General features: G+C 49.2%; 1 protein-coding gene across 2 annotated transcripts in view; it reads right to left on the minus strand.

Annotated features, from left to right (window-relative positions):
- TASOR (transcription activation suppressor) overlaps positions 1–19,004 on the minus strand; it is a 773,668-nt gene that overhangs the window by 462,034 nt on the left and 292,630 nt on the right. The gene's annotated exons all lie outside the window — the stretch shown is intronic.

A 19,004-nucleotide genomic window follows, 5' to 3' on the forward strand; every position in this document is an offset into this window, starting at 1 on the left:
AGTACAGGTTAGGGAAAGAACACTGGTGCTGGGGCCTGGTTAGCAGGCCTCAGCACACTTTCAATTCAAAACATAGCATCAGCAAAGGCAAAAAGTCAGGGGGTAACCATGCCAAGGAGGCATTTCCTTACACCCACCATAAGTGTACACCATAACCTAAGCCAGCCTCCTACAGTAACAATGGCAAACCACTGCTAACCTGGTGCAATTTCCTCCCAGTGAGAGGAAGAGCCGCAGTCTCTCCTTGATAGGCAATGTGTGATCCGGAGGAGGGGGTGATTAAGTCAAGGCTTGAAGAGCAGGCTGTCTTGCTGGAGGCGCCTCCACTTCAGGTCTTATTGTTGACTTGTAGGCACCCTTTGTGTACCCTCTTACTGTCTGCTGGTGGAAAGGCTGTCTCTGGTATGGGGGGATGGGGTCTGGGAAGGTGTCCTTGGAGTCTTCTCTGGGCTGCTGGGAGTGGTGGTGGAAGTGGAGGTTCAAGAGGAGGAATTGGAACATTCGGGGGGTTGGGAGCTGGTGACTTTATTTCTGTTTCCAGTGACTGTGCAGGGGCTCTGCTGCAAGTTCCTCCTCAAAGGAGCTGTGAGGATCCAGGTTTTTTACAAGTTTCACCCACCTTTACTTTTCACCCCATTAGTGACTATTAGACACTGGTGTAATGACTCTAAAATGCCCTGAGCCCTATTTGTGCTCTGACCCTTAATAAGGTGCATGCTTGATTGGCTTATTCCCAATTTACTTAGCCTAACTTACTTGTAAGTCCCCAGTATATGGTACGAAGGTACCCTGGACTTGTACGAGTGTCCCATTCAGTGATTGCAGCACTTAATGCAATAAGTTAAAAATGGCTCCCAATCTGCCACTGCAGTTGGAGGGGCAGTTTTGAACTGTTAACTCGAAGTTGCCATTTTAAACAATGGCACAGCCCAAACCCCCTTTCTCATTGTGCAAGTCAACCCTAAAGCAGGACTATCAAGTCCTAAGGCAAGGTGTAGCATATTAGTAAAGAAGATTGTGTGTTTAACATGTTCAAGCAGTAAAAACCTAAAACTGTTGTTTCTACTGAGATAGAGATTGGTAGTCCCTTTAGCAATAGAGTTAAACGCTGCCAACGCAGCTGTGTTAACCTCTGAATGAGACTCCCAAAGTTGGTACTTCAAGGTTGCAAACTGGTTACATGAAGCCCAACCTGAAGATGAAATTATTGTAACTTGTTGCCACATGGAACTTTTATAAAGGTGCCACTCTTTCCAGCCTTCAAGTGGCCATTTGCTGAGGCTGGCCACGAGACAATATTCTCGACTCCTGGGGAGACATTTGAACAACTCTCAGGAGAGGTAACAGTAGAGGCCTGCCACTGGAGGAGAGGTTACTTTCTAGCACAGTGGTTCCAAATCTGTGGTCCAGGGACCCCTGGGGGTCCGTGAAGCCTACTCTGGGGGTCCGCAACTGCTCAGAAAATTAGATAATATCAACAGTTTAGGTCCCCAATGACTCATTGGGGGGTCCCTGGATTCCAGTAATGATTCAGTGGGGGTCCCCAGGTTCTAGTAATGATAAAATGGGGGTCCATAGAAGTCAAAAGGTTGGGAAGGATAAGTTACCTGTAAATCCTAGTTCTCTTCCAGGGGTATCCTCATCAAAGTCATAAACATTGAATATTCCCGCCCTTGTGCGGGGACCCCGGAGCATATATAAAATACACACATATTATACATGTGTAAAACAGCAATGCAGGCTATAATGTTAAAACAGGCTAAAATGCTTTATTTCTATGAAGTTTTTTTTTTTTTTTTTTAATATTATAAAATTACAATAGAGAATGAATATCTACTCAAGCCCCCAAAACTGGGCTTAGGGAAGTAAGCAGCAGTAAACTCTAGAGAAAAAGAGAAAAAACTGCATTGAAAAACAATGGGGCATTCTTAGTCAATAGGCTGCATGCAGGTTAACACAGGAGAACCATAAAAAATTTGGCACCGTGCCTTTAAGACCCTGAGCACCTCCAGTATCCCACCATGCCTCAGGGGTGAAGGAAAGGTGACAGTTGGTTCACAGTTAGGTCAGTTCTTTTTTACGGTGACAATCTGTGTAACTGATTCAAGATACAGTCTGTCCTGCACTTCTAGGAGACGTGCGTCCGGGGAGGAGGGTTCTTTGTTTATGACTTTGATGAGGATACCCCTGGAAGAGAACTAGGATTTACAGGTAAGTAACTTATCCTTCTCTTCCAGGGGATCCTCATCAATAGTCATAGACATTGAATAGATTAGCAAGCCCATCCCTAAACTCTGCGGACTGTCCGATAGAAGTGCAGGAATAGATACGTATTATGCAAATAAATTTCTTAGAGAGGCCTGCCCCACTTGGGCATCCGCTCTTGCATCTGAGTCTAAACAGTAATGTCTAGTAAACGTATGTACAGACTTCCATGTAGCAGCCTTACAAATCTCAGATATTGGAACATTGTTAAGGAGGGCAGCAGTAGCCGCTTTTCCCCTTGTGGAATGCGCTTTAGGCCTCGCTATTAATTGTTTATTAGCCAGCTGGTAAGTATTAACAATACAAGAAACTATCCATCTTGATATCGTTCGTTTAGATGCTGCCTCTCCTGTCCTCAAATGACCATAATTTACAAACAAGCGGTTAGAGTGTCTAATCGATTTTGTCTTATCCAGATAAAATTTCAGCACTCTTTTCAAGTCTAAGGAGTGCAAAGCTTTCTCTGCCGGAGTCTCCGGATTTTGAAAGAAAGTCGGTAAAGATTTTGAGGGTCATTCTGACCCTGGCGGCCACCACCGACCACGGGAGCACCGCCAACAGGCTGGCGGTGCTCCAATGAGCATTCTGACCGCGGCGGTTCAGCCGCGGTCAGAAGCGGAAAGTCAGCGGTCTCCCGCTGACTTTCCGCTGCTCATTGGAATCCTCCATGGCTGCAGAGCGCGCTCCGCAGCCATGAGGATTCTGACCCCCCTACCGCCATCCAGTTCATGGCGGGAAAGCCGCCATGAACAGGATGGCGGTAGGGGGGGTCGCGGGGCCCCTGGGGGCCCCTGCCGTGCCCATGCCAATGGCATGGGCACGGCAGGGGCCCCTGTAAGAGGGCCCCAAAATGTATTTCACTGTCTGCCTTGCAGACAGTGAAATACGCGCCGGGTGCAGTAGCACCCGTCGCACCTTCCCACTCCGCCGGCTCGATTACGAGCCGGCATCCTCGTGGGAAGGTCGTTTTCCCCTGGGCTGGCGGGCGGTTTAACTGGAACCGCCCGCCAGCCCAGGGGAAAACTCGTAATACCCGCCGCGGTCTTTTGACCGCGGCGCGGTAATTTGGAGGGCGGGATCCTGGCGGGCGGCCTCCGCCGCCCGCCAGGGTCATAATGAGGCCCATAGTCTGATTGATATGGAATTCTGACACCACCTTCGGAAGGAAAGATGGGTGAGTTCGCAGAACCACTCTATTGTCATGAAAAACCGTGTACGGTTCTTTGGAAGACAAAGCCTGGATTTCGCTGACCCTCCTCGCTGAAGTAATGGCCACTAAAAAAGCCGTCTTCCACGTAAGGTGTTGTAAAGAGGCCTTATGTATAGGTTCAAAAGGAGAGCCCATAAGTTTTGCCAATACTATGTTCAGTTCCCATGGAGGAGAAGGTCTCCGAATGGGCGGAAAAACTTTCTTCAAACCTTCTAAGAAATCCTTGACTACAGGTTTTGTAAAGAAGGATTCCTGAGAGGGTGACTTGCGATAGGCTGTAATAGCAGACAAATGTACCTTAATAGATGATACCTGCAGACCGGACTTTGCCAGATGAAGCAAATAGGACAGTATGACATCCTCCTGAGCCCGTATGGGATTCTGACCTTGTTGACAGCACCATATGTAGAATCTCTTCCACTTAAAAGCGTAAGAACGCCGCGTGGAAAGCCGTTTGGACTCTTTCAAGATGTTCATGCACTCCTGCGAGAGCCCTAGGTGCCCATACTGCAGGAATTCAGGAGCCATGCTGTCAAGCTCAGAGAGGGTAGGTTGGGATGCAGAACCCTGCCCTCCATCCTGCTCAGAAGATCCGGTCTGCACGGCAGCCTCCTGTGAGGTTGTTCCGATAGGTTGAGGAGATCTGTGTACCAGAATTGACGGGGCCATTGTGGCGCTATGAGAATCATTCTGGTTCCGGATCTGTAAAGTTTGTTGATCACTGCCGGTATGAGGGGAATCGGCGGAAAAGCGTAGAGAAATATCCCTGACCAGTCGATCAACAGGGCATTCCCTCGAGATCCCGGACGGTAGAACCTGGATGCGAAGTCTGGGCATTTCTTGTTTACTTCGTCTGCGAAGAGGTCCAGTTGAGGCCGACCCCATTGAGCGAAGATGTATTCTGCGACTTCGGCGTGTAGAACCCAATCGTGAGCGTCCTCTAGGTGTCTGCTCAGAAAATCTGCTTCCACGTTTTGTTGACCTGGCAGGTGAACTGCTGTAAGTGACATTCCTCTGGCCAGGAGCCAATGCCATATCGCTTGGGACTCTCGAGATAGGGGTAGGGATCTCGTTCCCCCCTGTTTGTTCAAATAATACATCGTGGTTGTATTGTCCGTTTGTATTAGGAGAGTTTTCCCTTGAATTAGTGGTATGAAAGACTTGAGAGCCAGATGGACCGCTCTGAGTTCTAGCAGATTGATGTGGTACTGCTTTTCCTTGTCTGACCACAGGCCCTGAGCTTGAAAGGGACCCAGATGAGCCCCCCATCCCTGAAGAGACGCATCCGTTACCAGAGTGTCGGATGGAACTACCTGGTGAAACGGAGCACCCACTGACAGGTGAGGTCTGTGCATCCACCATCTCAATGACTGAAGTGCTACTGCCGGTAGTCGCACTCTGTCCTCCCAGCGACCTGTCCTTTGGCTCCAGTTGCTCTCCAATGCCTCTTGGAGGGGCCTCATGTGGAGTCTGGCATTTGGGACAATAAAAATGCATGATGCCATGGAGCCCAGCAGCGATGTCACCTGACGTGCTGTAGGTGCGTTGGCTCTCAACAGGTCCTGACACTTCCTGTCTATTGAGGATAGTCGTTCCTCCGAAGGATACACTCTTTGGAGTTCTGTGTTTATGATAGCTCCCAGGTAGTGAAGGTTCTGTGTTGGAATCAAGGTTGACTTTTGGTAATTGACCTGAAGACCTAGAGACTCGCAAACTCCGAGCACAATGTCCCGATGGCTTCTCGCCTGCTCCGGAGAAGAAGCCTTCAGTAACCAGTCGTCTAGGTATGGATATATGAATATCTTTTGTTTTCGAAGATGCGCTGCTACCACTGCCATACATTTCGAGAAGACGCGTGGGGCAGATTTCAGGCCAAATGGCAGAACTCTGAACTGGTAATGCTGTAACACTACTTGGAAGCGCAGGAATTTTCGATGTTTTGGAGCTATTGGGATGTGAAAATATGCATCCTGCAGGTCGATGGAGCACATCCAGTCTCCCTGATGTAGCTGAGGGAAAATCTGGTGAAGCACTAGCATCCTGAACTTCTGTTTCCTTATGTATTTGTTCAGCAGCCGTAGGTCCAGAATTGGCCTGAAAACGCCCTCTCGACCCTTCTTCGCTACCAGAAAGTAACGGGAGTAAACCCCCTTTCCTCTGTGCGCAGGTGGAACCTTTTCTATGGCATTCTTTTGTAGGAGGGCGAGAGCCTCTTTGCGCAGCAGGCTGAGATGAGATGGATTGCCTTTGGTTGGTGGCAAGTGTGGTGGAGGCTGTTTGAAAAGAAGAGAGTAGCCATGTTCGACAATATTGAGCACCCATTTGTCTCTTGTGATAGAGTGCCACTCGTGAAGATAAGCTGTAATACTTCCCCCCACCGGAGTGGTGTACAGTGTCGAGGGAAGCGAGATCTCATTGTTTGGCCGGCGCTTTCGGAGTGGACTGTTGAGGTCTACTTGACCCTCGCTCCCTTGTGTTTCTTCGCTGAAAAAGAGGGCGTCCCTGCCGTTGCTGTGATCTTTGGGACCAGTGAGGGGTTTGAACCCTCTGCTGGAAAGGGCGCCTGTCATAAGGCCTATACCTCCACCTGAAATCAATCTTTCTTTCCAGGCCCACTGCCCTCATGGTATCCACCTCGGTCTTCATGCGGGCCATTTCCTCGTCTGCATGGGCACCAAATAGAGAGTTCCCAGCGAATGGGAGATTCAGGATGCGTTGTTGTGCTTCCTGCTTTAAACCAGTGAGCCTCAGCCAGGAAGACCTCCTTGCACAGATTCCATGCGCGTACCCATGTGCAGCTAAATCCGCCCCATCTGCTGCCGCACTAATAACCTGGTTGGATACCAGGCATCCTTCTTGCAGGATCTCTTGAAAATCTTGTCTGTCCTCTCTGGGCAATTTCTCTGTGAATCTATTGAGAGAGTCCCACAGAGAACGATCATACCTGCCCAGGAGTGCAGAAGCACTGGAGGCTTTCATTGCCGAAGCCGCCGTCCCGCATATCTTTCTCCCCAGAGAGTCTAGATGCCTGCTCTCTTTATCCGGGGGGACCGTGGATGATGATGCCACCGAGTGGGTCTTTCGGGCTGCGGCTAATATTACCGAGTCCGGTGGCGGATCCTTCCTGAGGAACAAAGGGTCCTGTACGGGAGCCTTGTATTTTTTGAGAATCCTAGCCGGGGCAGATTTGAGCGAGGCTGGGGCCAGAAAAGTGTCCATGGTTGGCTGCAACAAACCAGGCACTAGAGGCAGCAGCTTTTTTGATGCTGATCTCTGTTGTAGAGTCTCAAAGATGACTGACGAGGAGGTAGATGGCTCTGGAACCTCTATGTTTAGTTTCTGCGCTCCTCTTAACAGCACCTCGTTAAACGTGGTAATGTCATCCACCGGTGAGACCCTAGCAGGTGGAGAATCTGTTAGGGTGGGGGAGTAACGCCAGACAGATGATCCTGACGACGACCAAGAGGGTGATCTTCTTCGTGAACGAGACCTGGATCGTCGTTGAGAACGAGACCTGCTGCGAGACGCTGTAGCAGAGCGCCCAGGCCTCGCAGCCGGTTGACGAGGAGTAGAACGAGCCCGTCCTGCCCTTGCTGTCGGTGATGGCGTTCTTGGCAGAGAGGCAGTAGGCGAGTACATTCGCGAGTATTGCGAATCCGGGGAGGCCGCTGGTCTGTTAAGGCTTTCTAGCCATCTTGGAGATAGATTGATGGGCGAGACATGCCCAGATGATGCTGCTCTTGACCGAGATGAGTCGCTCGGTATGGAGACCACTGGAGATGGTGCGGCCTTGTCTGGAGTGGGGCGATGTTCTACTTTCTGCGGGACAGGTAAAACCTGTGTTGACGTCGACGGCTGTGTCGACGTCGAAGGGCGCCCCACCGGTTGCTCTTGTCTCGACGTCGAACGGCGATCCTTGGACCTCGACCTGCTCGCCGTCGTGTGCCTCGACGTGGAGCGGTGGGAAACCGACGGCGGATGTCTCTCATGCCGTTGTGGCGATTTCGACGCCGTGTCTCTTGACGTCGGGGGGCGCACAGCCTTTGGCGGCGACCGGGCACACCGGCGATGGCTCGACGTCGATCGGCGGGCTGCCGTCGACGGAGACCTGCCCCTGTGATGGTGTTCCCTCGACGCCGTCTCCTTTGGCGTCGGGTGTGTCGCCGTCGACGGCGATCTATGCCGGTGAGACGGTGGTAGCGACGACGTCGACGGGGAACAAACAGGTACTTTCCTACCTGCTGACGTCGACCTAGCCATTCTCTCCTGAGAATGGCCTGCTGGTTGTCTGGGAAGTGAAGAGGACGATGTTTTCTGCCTTTCCTGAAGCCCATGTAGCCTGATCTTTTCTCTGTCCTTCAGAGTCCTCTTTGACATATTCTTGCAGTGCTTACAAGTGTCAGGGCAGTGACTCTGAGGCAGGCACACTATACATAGAGAGTGTGGGTCTGACTGGGCCTTCTTCTTCCCACAAGCAGGGCATTTGACAAAAAGTGAAGGCATGTTTCTGTCAGGAAAAAACTGCCAAGCTCAGACAAAGATGTTATCTGTCGAATGAAAAAGGAAAAAACGCTTTTTTAAAGGATTTTTCTGAGAAAAACTCAGAAAAACTGAGAGCTCAATGCTCCAGGATCCTCTCAGAAGAAGCCGGAAAAAAGAACTGACCTAACTGTGAACCAACTGTCACCTTTCCTTCACCCCTGAGGCATGGTGGGATACTGGAGGTGCTCAGGGTCTTAAAGGCACGGTGCCAAAGTTTTTATGGTTCTCCTGTGTTAACCTGCATGCAGCCTATTGGCTAAGAATGCCCCATTGTTTTTCAATGCAGTTTTTTCTCTTTTTCTCTAGAGTTTACTGCTGCTTACTTCCCTAAGCCCAGTTTTGGGGGCTTGAGTAGATATTCATTCTCTATTGTAATTTTATAATATTAAAAAAAAAAAAAAAAAACTTCATAGAAATAAAGCATTTTAGCCTGTTTTAACATTATAGCCTGCATTGCTGTTTTACACATGTATAATATGTGTGTATTTTATATATGCTCCGGGGTCCCCGCACAAGGGCGGGAATATTCAATGTTTATGACTATTGATGAGGATCCCCTGGAAGAGAACCACTGTTCTAGCAGGAAGCCACGCAGGGTGTTGGCTCAAAAGACAAGCTTCAAACGGGAAGCCACCTTTGGAGGGCAAGCAGAAAGCACGTGGTATGGGGGTTGTGGGGGGGGGGGGGAGCTCTACTGTGTAGTTAGACACGCTGGCAGAAGGATAGAGAGGGGAAACCAGTTACCAAGCCGTTATTTTGTGTGCGCGTGTAGCCCACAGGCAGTCACACCCAATGGAGGGCTACCAAGTTCTTGAAACTGATAAAGGGGTTCTGCCATTTTGCGTGTGAGAAGAATACAGCACTCTGGGATAGCTAGATGCCACACTTCATAGGAAGTTGTCATCAGGCTGGTGGGACCCTGGTAGTCCATTGGCTAGTGACTGCAACCTTTCCTAGGGGCACTTTCTTGCCATAAAAGAAGCACCCCTAGAACTCAGATCTCTCAGATGGGAAGAAGACAGAAGGACTGCCCTGCTGGCCTTCCAAGCAGCAAAGAAGAGGTTGCACCAAAGTTGGACTGCACCTACTGCTCCTTGGGAAGGGAAGGACTATGCCGGCTAGCGAAGGGAAGGACTATGCCGGCTAGCAAAGGGAAGGACTATGCCAGCTGTGTCCTGCTCATGGAGAAGTCATCCCTCAAGCCCAGCTTGATGCAGAGACTCCAAGCGTCAGATGACTGACTTCCTATTTGCAGCACAGGGCCACAATAGCTTAAGAATCCTGTTGGGGCGAGTCAGTAGCCCTGACAACTGGATTGCCGCTCCTCACCACTGTGCAGCGCAAGAGACCGTGACCAGACACTCAAAAGATGCACGAAGTCTGCTGGACCTGGGAGAGTACAGCTTGGTCACCCAGGACGAGAACTAGTGCCAAAAGAAGGAAACCACTGTGCCGGGTGTCTGGCAATTGTAGGAAGCTGGCCTGTTGTGTGGTGGGTACCTATGGTACTTACACCTTATACCAGGTCCAGGTATCCCCTCATAGTAAACTGTAGGCAGTATCTAGAAGCCAGGCTCTCTAGAGGTAGCTGTCGATGAGCAGCCAAGGCTTATCTAGGACACATGCAAAGCTCATGCAATACCACTGTAGTCACACAGCACTTACACACATGAAAGAAAACACTCATTTGTACAAACATAAAGGTACTTTATTTTTGGGACAAATTACCACAAAATACTAGACAGGTAACCCAACCTTAGGAAGTAAGTAATACACTAAATATATACACTAGTAATCAGAAACAGGCATAGAAAAGTTTAGAAAACAGTGCAAATAGCAATAACCAATAGTGACCTTAGGGGGAGCACAAACCATATTTTTTTTTAAAATGGAATGTGAATAAGGTACCCCCACCTAGGTAAGTAAAATGTGTAGCGGGGAGCTGGGAGTACTATAAAACCACAGAGGTAAGTAACAGTGCCCCCAGCAACCAGGAATGCAGGAGTAAAACACTGGATTTTCCCCAAACCACCCAAAAGGAGGAAAAGAAGAAAAAGAAGACACCCAGACAAACCTGCAAGAAAACCAGCGATGGATTCCTGAGGAAAGAAGCCCTGTGGAGAGAGGGGACCAAGCCCAAGAGTCACAGAGGAGTTCAGGAAGAGTAGAAGCTACTACCCACCCAGCTGTGGATGAAGAACAGGTCAGCACTGCAGGCCTGGAGCTGGAGAAGAGTTCCTGATGGATGCAGATGGAGTCCCACCCTGGAAGGAAGATTTCAGACAGGTATCGATGCAGGAATTCCACCAACAAGCATTGGCAAAGGCAAACATGTGGTTAGTGGAAAAGAGGGGCTGCCAGGGACTAGCAAGGCCAAGGACGATTCAACCCATCAATCGGGGGCGGGGGGGGGGTGATGGGGGAGAGTCACAGGGGACCCTCAGCATCGCAGAAAGTCCACAGGAGCAGAGGCAGCGCCCACCGAAGACCCACAGGATGGGGACACGGGACGCAGAAGAAGCCCAAGCAGCACTACAAAAGAGGATCCCATGCTGCAGGAGGACCACGCAGGAGGCTGTGCTTTGCAGAATGGAGTTCTGGGGGATGGAGCCACACGTCGCCTGAAGATCTCTTGGAGGAGATGCAAACAAGCCTTGGCAGCTGCAAGAGATATGGTGCACAGGGGTACTGTCCTGCGTGGGAAGGCAAGGGCTTACCTCCACCAAAGTTGGACAGCTGGCAGAGAGGACCAAGAGGACTACTCAGGACCACCACCCATGATGCAGGATTCACGCTTCTCAGCAGGAAATGGGTTACACGCAGCCGGTCTTCGCTCGTTGTAGGTGCCTGCGGTTGCAGGGGAGTGACTCCATCACTCCAAGGGAGATTCCTTCTTCTTCTTCTTCTTGTACAGGCTGAAGAGCTGCAGGCTTCTGAGGATGCATGGAGAAGGTAATGTTGCAAATATGGCAGGAGCCCTGGTACGATGTTGCTGAAGAATCCTTTCTTCTTGGAAGCAGATTTTGGGTCCTGGAGGTTCCAGTAGTGGTCCCGGAGGTCAAAAGTCAAAGCAGAGTTTGCAGAGGAATCCTGCTGGAAACTTGCAAGCTGAATCTGAAGACCCAACCAAGAGAGACCCTAAACAGCCCTGAAAGGGGGATTTGGTCACCTAGCCAGGTAAGCACTTATCAGGAGGGGGCTTTGACGTCACCTCCAAGGCTATCTAAGATGCTCCCAGAGTTGCCTTCCAACTTTGGAAACAAGATGGCAGAACCCAGGGACCCTCTGGAGGAGCTCTGGGCACCACCCCTGTGGTGGTGATGGACAGGTGGTCACTCACCTTTCCATTGTCTAATTTCGCGCCAGAGCAGAGACTGGGGGCTCCCTGAACTGGTGTGGATTGGTTTATGCACAGAGGGCACCAAATGTGCCATTCAAAACAAACCAGTGGCTTGGGGAGGCTAACCCTACCAAGCCAGTCACACTTATTTCCAAAGTGAGAGGGCGTTACCTTCCTCTCCCAAAGAAAATCCTTTGTTCTGACTTCCTGGGCTTGATATAGCAGCAGGAGGGCAGAAACCTGTCTGAGGGGTGGCAGCAGCTGGGCTGCCTGGAAAACCCAGTAAGACTGGTGGTAGCAAATCTGGGGTCCGCTAAGGAGCCCCCAGAGTGCATGGAATCATACTTCCAAAACTTGCAACAGTATTGGGGTGTGATTCTGACATGTCTGACTTGACTAGGCTTTAGGGATGAACTGGAGGGAGGCGCAGGACCCTTTAGAATGCCAGCCCCATGAAGAATTGGACTGGCATGAAGACCTCGGTGAGGTCAGCGGACTGGACACTTCCCCGGATAATGGCATGCTTTTCTCCCCCTACCGTGAGTATAGAGGAAAGAGCTTCTTACGCTATGGTGGTGAGGACGGCAGCTGAGTTCTTGGACCTTCATCTGACCCTCGGTAGCTGTCAAGACTAACCTCTTGACAGAGGTGCTGCAACCATGTGCTTCCTCCTCAGAACCCCTGCTCCCATTCAATGATGCCCTCAATAATTTCCTACAGGGTACCTGGTCCAAACCCCGCACAGGAGTTCCTGTGAACAGGAAGTTTGCTTGCCACCATTGCCCCACACTTAGGGACCCCAGTTTCTTGACGCAACACCACACCCTTGAGAGCTTGGTGGTCCAAGCCTCTACCTCTGATGGCACGTTCCCTTCCGCTCCACCAGACAGGGAATCAAAAACTTGACTCATTTGGGAAGAATATGTTTTCTACCGCCAGCCTTGCCAACGGTAAACACAGAATGCCTTTTGGCTCGTAATTCTCATACTCTGTGGGACACAGATGCACAAATGCTGCCACAGGTCCCAGAGAAGACCCAGGTCATACTCTCTGTTGCAGTTGAAAGAGAAGCAGCAAAGTTCACAATTTGTTGTGGACTTGACATGATCGAATCGTTAGGCACAGCTGTTTCTTCAATAGTGGCCCTAAAAAAAAAAAACTAAAAAAAAAAGTTATGCGAGAATCACTATCAACCCCAACAACCACCCAAGGACCCACAGGACTGGGGAAGCACTACTTTTCCCCAGGTGCCCGGGTGCAGAGATGTTACCCCAGGTTAGGTGTCCATAGGATAATGTGGGGAAGTTACAGCTAGAGTTTTCGAGTTTGAGGACCCTGAGGAAACCCGTTGGGACAAGGGAGGTTCAAGAGTGCCCCCACCTGTGGATACCCAGAGAAGTGGAGTACCTACACCAGGGAGCCCAGGTACATTGGGGTGAAGCTGTGTTGGAACCTCCAGTTGAAGTCAATGGGAACCTCGGTTGACCAGCTGATGTCGCGACCCGTGGACCAGGTCGGTGGAACCCAGGCGTGGAATCCAGAAGAAGAGCACCTAAGGAAATAAATGACAGTCCAGACCACCCCTGGCTGCCCAGGTGGTGCAGGAGGGCAATACCCACCCTTCTAGGAGATGCATTCCTGTCAGACAGTGGTCAAAGAAGTGCAGAAGTGGAGTCCAGGCAATGCAATAGGATCCCAGGGGTCATCTACGAGCAGTCCCACACTGGTCGTTGGATTGCAGAGGGGCCAGTGGTCAGCAGAACCACCAACAAGCCTGGGCAAATGTAAGAAAACAGTGCACAGAATGTTGCAGAATTGTGGAGAACAGCAAGGTCCAGGAGACTCAGCCTTTGCAGGTAAGACAAGGCCAGCTCTCAGCAAGGAGGAGAGTCCGCAGGAATCAGTGGAGCCCCCAGCAGGACCCTCTGGCAGCAGGCACAGGGAGTTGAAGCGAGGCCTCAGCAACACAGCAAAGAGGGGTGCCCATGTCCCTGGATTCTAGGGCTTCTTAGAGCTAGGTCATCTTCAGACTGAAGACGGGGCACAGGGGTTCCAGCCAGGAAGCTCCAGTGAGGTACCACAGACTTCTCAGATGCAAAGAAGACAGATCAGTCCTCTGGAATGCCACAGAACCACCACCTGTGTTGTAGAACCAACGAGAGTCCATAGGACAGCAGGATCCACAAACAGGTCATCAACGCTGATGTGCCTGCGGATGCAGGAGAGTGACTCCTTCACTCCAAGGGAGATTACGTCTTGCTTTCCTTAGTGCAGACAGGGTCCTTGTGACACTGGAGGATGTACGGCCATAGAGGCTGCGGAGTCATTGCAATGCACAAAGTGGCCGTAGGAGCTCTTGTACTAGATGCAGTCTTGTCTTGGGTCACAACAAAGTCCAGCAGTGGTTCCTGGTTGCAGTTGTTTTGCAAAAGAGTCTTCAGACGGTTTCAGAGACAAATCCACAAATTAATCTAAGGTCCCACCCTCAGGAAAGGCCTTATGTAACCCAGAAAGGGTGTTGGACAGGTACTGCATTGACCCTCCTATCGGGGATCAGGAACATCAAATCCGATGCTTCCAGGGTCCTTTGCTCATCTTATTTCCAAGATGGCAGAATCAAGCGGCCACGTGGCAGAGATCTGGACACCTCACTATGGGAGGAGCTGGACAGGGAGGTGGTCACTCCCCTGTCCTTTGTGTGGTTGTGCAGCAAAGCAAGAGCTGGGCGCTCCTGCACTGGAGTAAATCAGCTTATGAAAAGAGGGAACCAAATGTGCCCTTCAAAGCAGTCAGGTTGTGCTCAGAGGCACCCCCACCCTAGCCCAGAAGGAGAGATGGTAAATCCTTTCTTCTGTCTTCCCCTGCTCGAGTTAGCCTCAGCAGCAGGAGGGCAGAACAGTGTTGAGGGTCGGCAGCAACGCAGGCTGGCATGCAGACCCTGCAAGACTGTAGAGGCAGACATGGGGGATCCCCTAGGGCACACCCAGAGTACATGGTATCATGCAACTAGCACTGAAATCGGTGTAGTTGTATGATTCCAACATGTTTGATACCAAACGTTATTAGGTTTGGTGAAGGCACTATGTAGTTGGACATCCTGTGTTGACAAGTGTCCAACACACCTTAAAATGGCTTCCCCATACTTACAAAGCCCAGAAAAATGGAGTATGGGGTTTGCTGGGGTGCCCTCACACTTAGGACCATGCACCCTGCCCTTGGGATGAAGGGCCTAACTTAGGGGTGACTTATAGGGTCAGAGTGCAGGGTTCAGCTCCCAGACCTGTCCACTCTCCACCTTCTTACTTGGAGATTGAGGGGCGGCCGTTCACAGTCTTTGACCTTGCTCCCAATGTCTAACGTAATCTTGGCAGCCAGATGTCCCTCCACCAAAATAGTTTACACCTGTCGGAAAAAATGTATGGCATGGTGCACAGACAAGTCTGTTGACCCTCTTTTCTGCCCCTCTCTCTGAGGCCCTGTTTATTCTGTCCTTTGCCCAGCAGGGCTCTGCTCTAGGCATTCTTAAGGGATATTTGTCTGCTATTTAATTTTTTTTTTTTTGTAGTTCCCTGATCAACATTTATTGTTGAAGTCTCCTTATTGTACATAGGTTCCTCAAAGGTCTTGCACATTTTTTTCCTCCACCCCATTCATTATGCCCCAATAGGATTTGAATTTGTTTGTGAGTATTTTGACGTGAGCTCCTTTCGAGACTCTACACAACTGTCCTCTCAGGCTTTGCTTGTTAAAAACAGCCTTTCTTGTGGCAATTACATCTGCCCGCAGAGTCAGTGAGCTGCAGGCATTGTCATCTAAGCCACCCTACACTTCTGTCTATCCTGACAGTGGTGCTTAGCAATAGGGCCTCTTTTCTGCCAAAAGTGGTCACACCCTATTATGTAGGCCAATCCATCGCCTTACCTACTTTTCAGGCATCCCCACATCCTTCCAATGAAGAGGAGAGATTCCACTGCCTGGAACCAAAAAGAGCTTTGACGTTTTACCTTGACCGTACAATAGAGTTCTGGGTGGATGACCAAATCTTTGTAAGGGTATGTGGGTGTGAAGAGAGGTCGGGCAGTGTAGAAGCATGCCATCTATTGATGGGTTGTACTCTGCATTAAGATCTGCTATGCACTGGCCAAAAAGCAACACCTGCCCCCAGGGGTTGGCACACTCATTCTACCTAAGCTAAAGCTGCGAGCACTGCATTAGTCCATAGTGTACGAGTCTGGGACATCTGCCAGGCAGCAATATGGGCATCTCTGCACACATTTACCAAACACTACTGCCTAGACATTCGGGTCCATAGGGACTAGCACTTTGCCCATTCGGCCCTGCAGGACTTTCTAGTTTGAACTTGGTTTGCAGACCCATCTCCGGGGATGGTATTACTTGGGTGTCTATTCAAAGGTATGGAATCTGCATCTAGAAGTCTCTTTCAGAGGCAGACATTCCTTACCTTCCGTAACGCCTTATCTGGTAGAGACTAGAGCTGAAGATTCCTTACCGGCCCACCCATTCTCCCCCCTCTGCAAACTGATTTCTAAGGGCAGGGACACCCCTTTTAGGGCCTTTGTTTTGACACACCGGTAGTCAGTGTTCTTCATGGCTCTGCACTTCAGGTGTGGAAAGTTGTGAAAAAAAAACTAATGCCGGAGCGCCTAGGTGGTGCCTATATTAGACCTGCAACGTCATACCTGGTGTGGACAATACCAATGGCAGACACGGAGCTGATCAACACTACATACTGGCGTGCAGGGGTACTGCTCACAGAAACCTTCCCTATCCAGTCTGACACCTGGGGAGAATGCAAAGGTAAGGCATCTGCAGCTAGATATAGTCTCTACCAGATAGGGATGTTCTGCTGGTGCATCTTCTGGTGCGCCCAATGCCTGTCCTGTCTGTATAGGCAAGAATTCTTTGACCAACAGAGAGGCAAGTTTTACATGCTGGGTGGTCAGAGAAGAGAGGAAGAATTTATGTAACCCATGCCTGTTACTCCACAGATACATCACGTGGCACTCGACATTGTTTGAAGGGTGTCAGTTCTGTCCCCCTGTGCATTCTTCTCTTAGAAGTTGAAGAGGGGTGTGTGCACAGCCCTGAGTGGGGCGTGAGCCTCGAGTGGTTGTGAGTCGATCTAAAGGCATCAAAGGGCGACTTAGGCCCCAGCACCCTTGGATTTGCATTACTCAATTGGGAAATGCAAACCCAGCAAAACCATTCGCCCCTATGGGCCTTTATGAATAGACCCTGATTCCCTAATTGCGATTTTTAAGAAATCTCTATTTAGAAAATGAAAATCGGTACATTGATACATCTGACCCTTGATATCTCCCATGTAAGAAATTGGGTTATTAGTTGGTTGGCATAAGTCCGCTTCTCAAGTAATAATCACAATCCTTGTCAGGGTACTACTAAAAGTGGAAATAGTGCCAAGAAGCACAATGTGCTAATGGTAGTTAAAGCTTGAAAATGTACAGGACATAGGCACAATTTAATGCTGACCTTAGTGGAGGGGGGAGTTCTGCTACACTAACCAGGTTTGTTCTGGTGAAAGATTTTACCTGTAACTTTAGTCCTTTACATTCCAGTAGTAGGCTTCAAAAGGCCACTAGGACCTCAGAGGAGACACTTAAAGACCCATAGTGTGGCACGCAGAGGCCACCAGGAGAGGCCAGTCCAGGTCCTGTTGCCACTGGTCAACTCTGAAACTGCAGGAAAAGGCCTCTTGTAGCAGGAGGTTAGCCTTATGACTCTTGGGAGTCCACTCTTTTGTCCTGGGTACAAGAGACAGCAAGTCCAGTCCTCTAGGGTTCTTCTCAGGATGCAAACAGCAGGTTTAGTCCTCTTTAACATTCTTCAGGTTGAAAAATTGTTCTGAGCCTCCTTGAGCCTGGAGAAGCCACATTTATGCCGGACACAAGCTGGTGGGTGAGAATGACCCCTCTGGATGCCCTAACCAATGGGGTAAAGGTTCCCTGGGCTAACACTACACACTTTGGGCATTTTCAAGATGGCCAATGTCTTTGGCCACAATGAACTTTGGCTCAGAAGGCTGGTGGTGTGCGTAGGGAGTGTCTTATGGTAATTCTAGTGTCCTCCCACATCTAACACCGAAATTGAGCTTTAGACAATTGCTGTGACCACAAGAACCTCAGAAACAGAAGTCTGATAGAAGTAACCAGACATATTAAACACAAGAATTGTTTTGGCTTCCGGCATGCACCCTTTAGAGTGTACCCCAAATATTACATGTAAATCCACCAGTTCTGTCGAACATGCTCTGACACTGTAATGTGACAAAGAGGCCCACTGCGGATTGGGGTCTGTCTGGCCGGGCACACAAAAGGAGAGTCCTCCCTAATTGTCATCTAACAGTAACTAGTAACAGATAGGACCTCTTTGAAGGGCGTGCTAAAGTGTCATTTGAAAAACCAAAGGTGACCTGTCAAGCATGACGTGACAATCAAGCTGGACTTGACACTTTAATGTAAATAATGATCCTTACCCCGCATAGTCTGTCAGGTTCAGGTGGGCCATCTCTTTCCATCCAGGTCAGCCTGTTTGCTCCTTGCAGCAAGTTCTTACCTCATTCATGCCTATTTAAATGCTAGTTATTGACTGGCTAAGGTGGGAGACACAAATGCAGATTCAGCTTTCAGGGGCTTCAGTCAGTACTGTGCACCCTACCTTATGGGCAACACGGTCTACTTAGGGGCAACTTATTACAATTTTAAAAGGAAGGTTTAGTCCTGTCAACCAGGATTATTTTGACAGGTTGGGTCTGCAGTTAAAACCTGCACAGCCAGGCTACTGGTGGCAGGCATGCAGTCATGTTTACATTGTCATTGTGCTGAATGGCACAATGGGTGCTGCAGTCCACTTGTGACATTGAACTTAGAGGTCCGTGGTATACCTTGGTATATATACTAAGGACTTATAGGTATGTTAATATGCAAATCAGGTTAATACTAATTCCATCATGTTGAAAGAAGGAGCACAAACACTTTAAAACTGATTAGTAAAGTTCAATAGTTTAATAGCCAGTAAAAATAGATTTGAATAAAAGCACCAGCTACAGAAAGGGAAACATTTTCAACAATGACCACCAAAAAGGTTTCAAGCCTGGAGAGACAACCAAAATATGTTAGTGAAGCCACAACATTGTGACAACTTCTGAATATCAATGAAAGGCAGTGGTCTAACATTCATAATCTCTGCTCCACAGACAGAAAATTACAGTGAAATAGGCATTGCAATATGACCTTCTGGAATAGCATGGCTGAGGTTTGGTTCAATTCATTATTTGTAAAGGTATTACCCATCTACTTTAATTTCCTTCTTTTAACACTACTGATATCATGAATTACAGAAAGACAAACTAAACCTGCCTCCATGCTTGGTTAGGCTACGTTATATACTGATTTAGTTGAATACAAATGTTTTTCAGATAGAATATTCACAAACAGCTCGAAATAAGCAACCCTGGCAAAAAACAATAAGTATATCTCACCGCTGACAAAGCAAACATGAAAAAGACAAGACAGGTGGTTACAGATTGGGGATAATACAATACACTGAAAAAGAGCACCAGAGGCAACTTAAATGCAAATTCCAATACACCTGGACAAGAAAACTGGA

This window comes from Pleurodeles waltl, chromosome 9, assembly GCF_031143425.1.
Source record: "Pleurodeles waltl isolate 20211129_DDA chromosome 9, aPleWal1.hap1.20221129, whole genome shotgun sequence".
NCBI lineage: Eukaryota > Metazoa > Chordata > Amphibia > Caudata > Salamandridae > Pleurodeles > Pleurodeles waltl.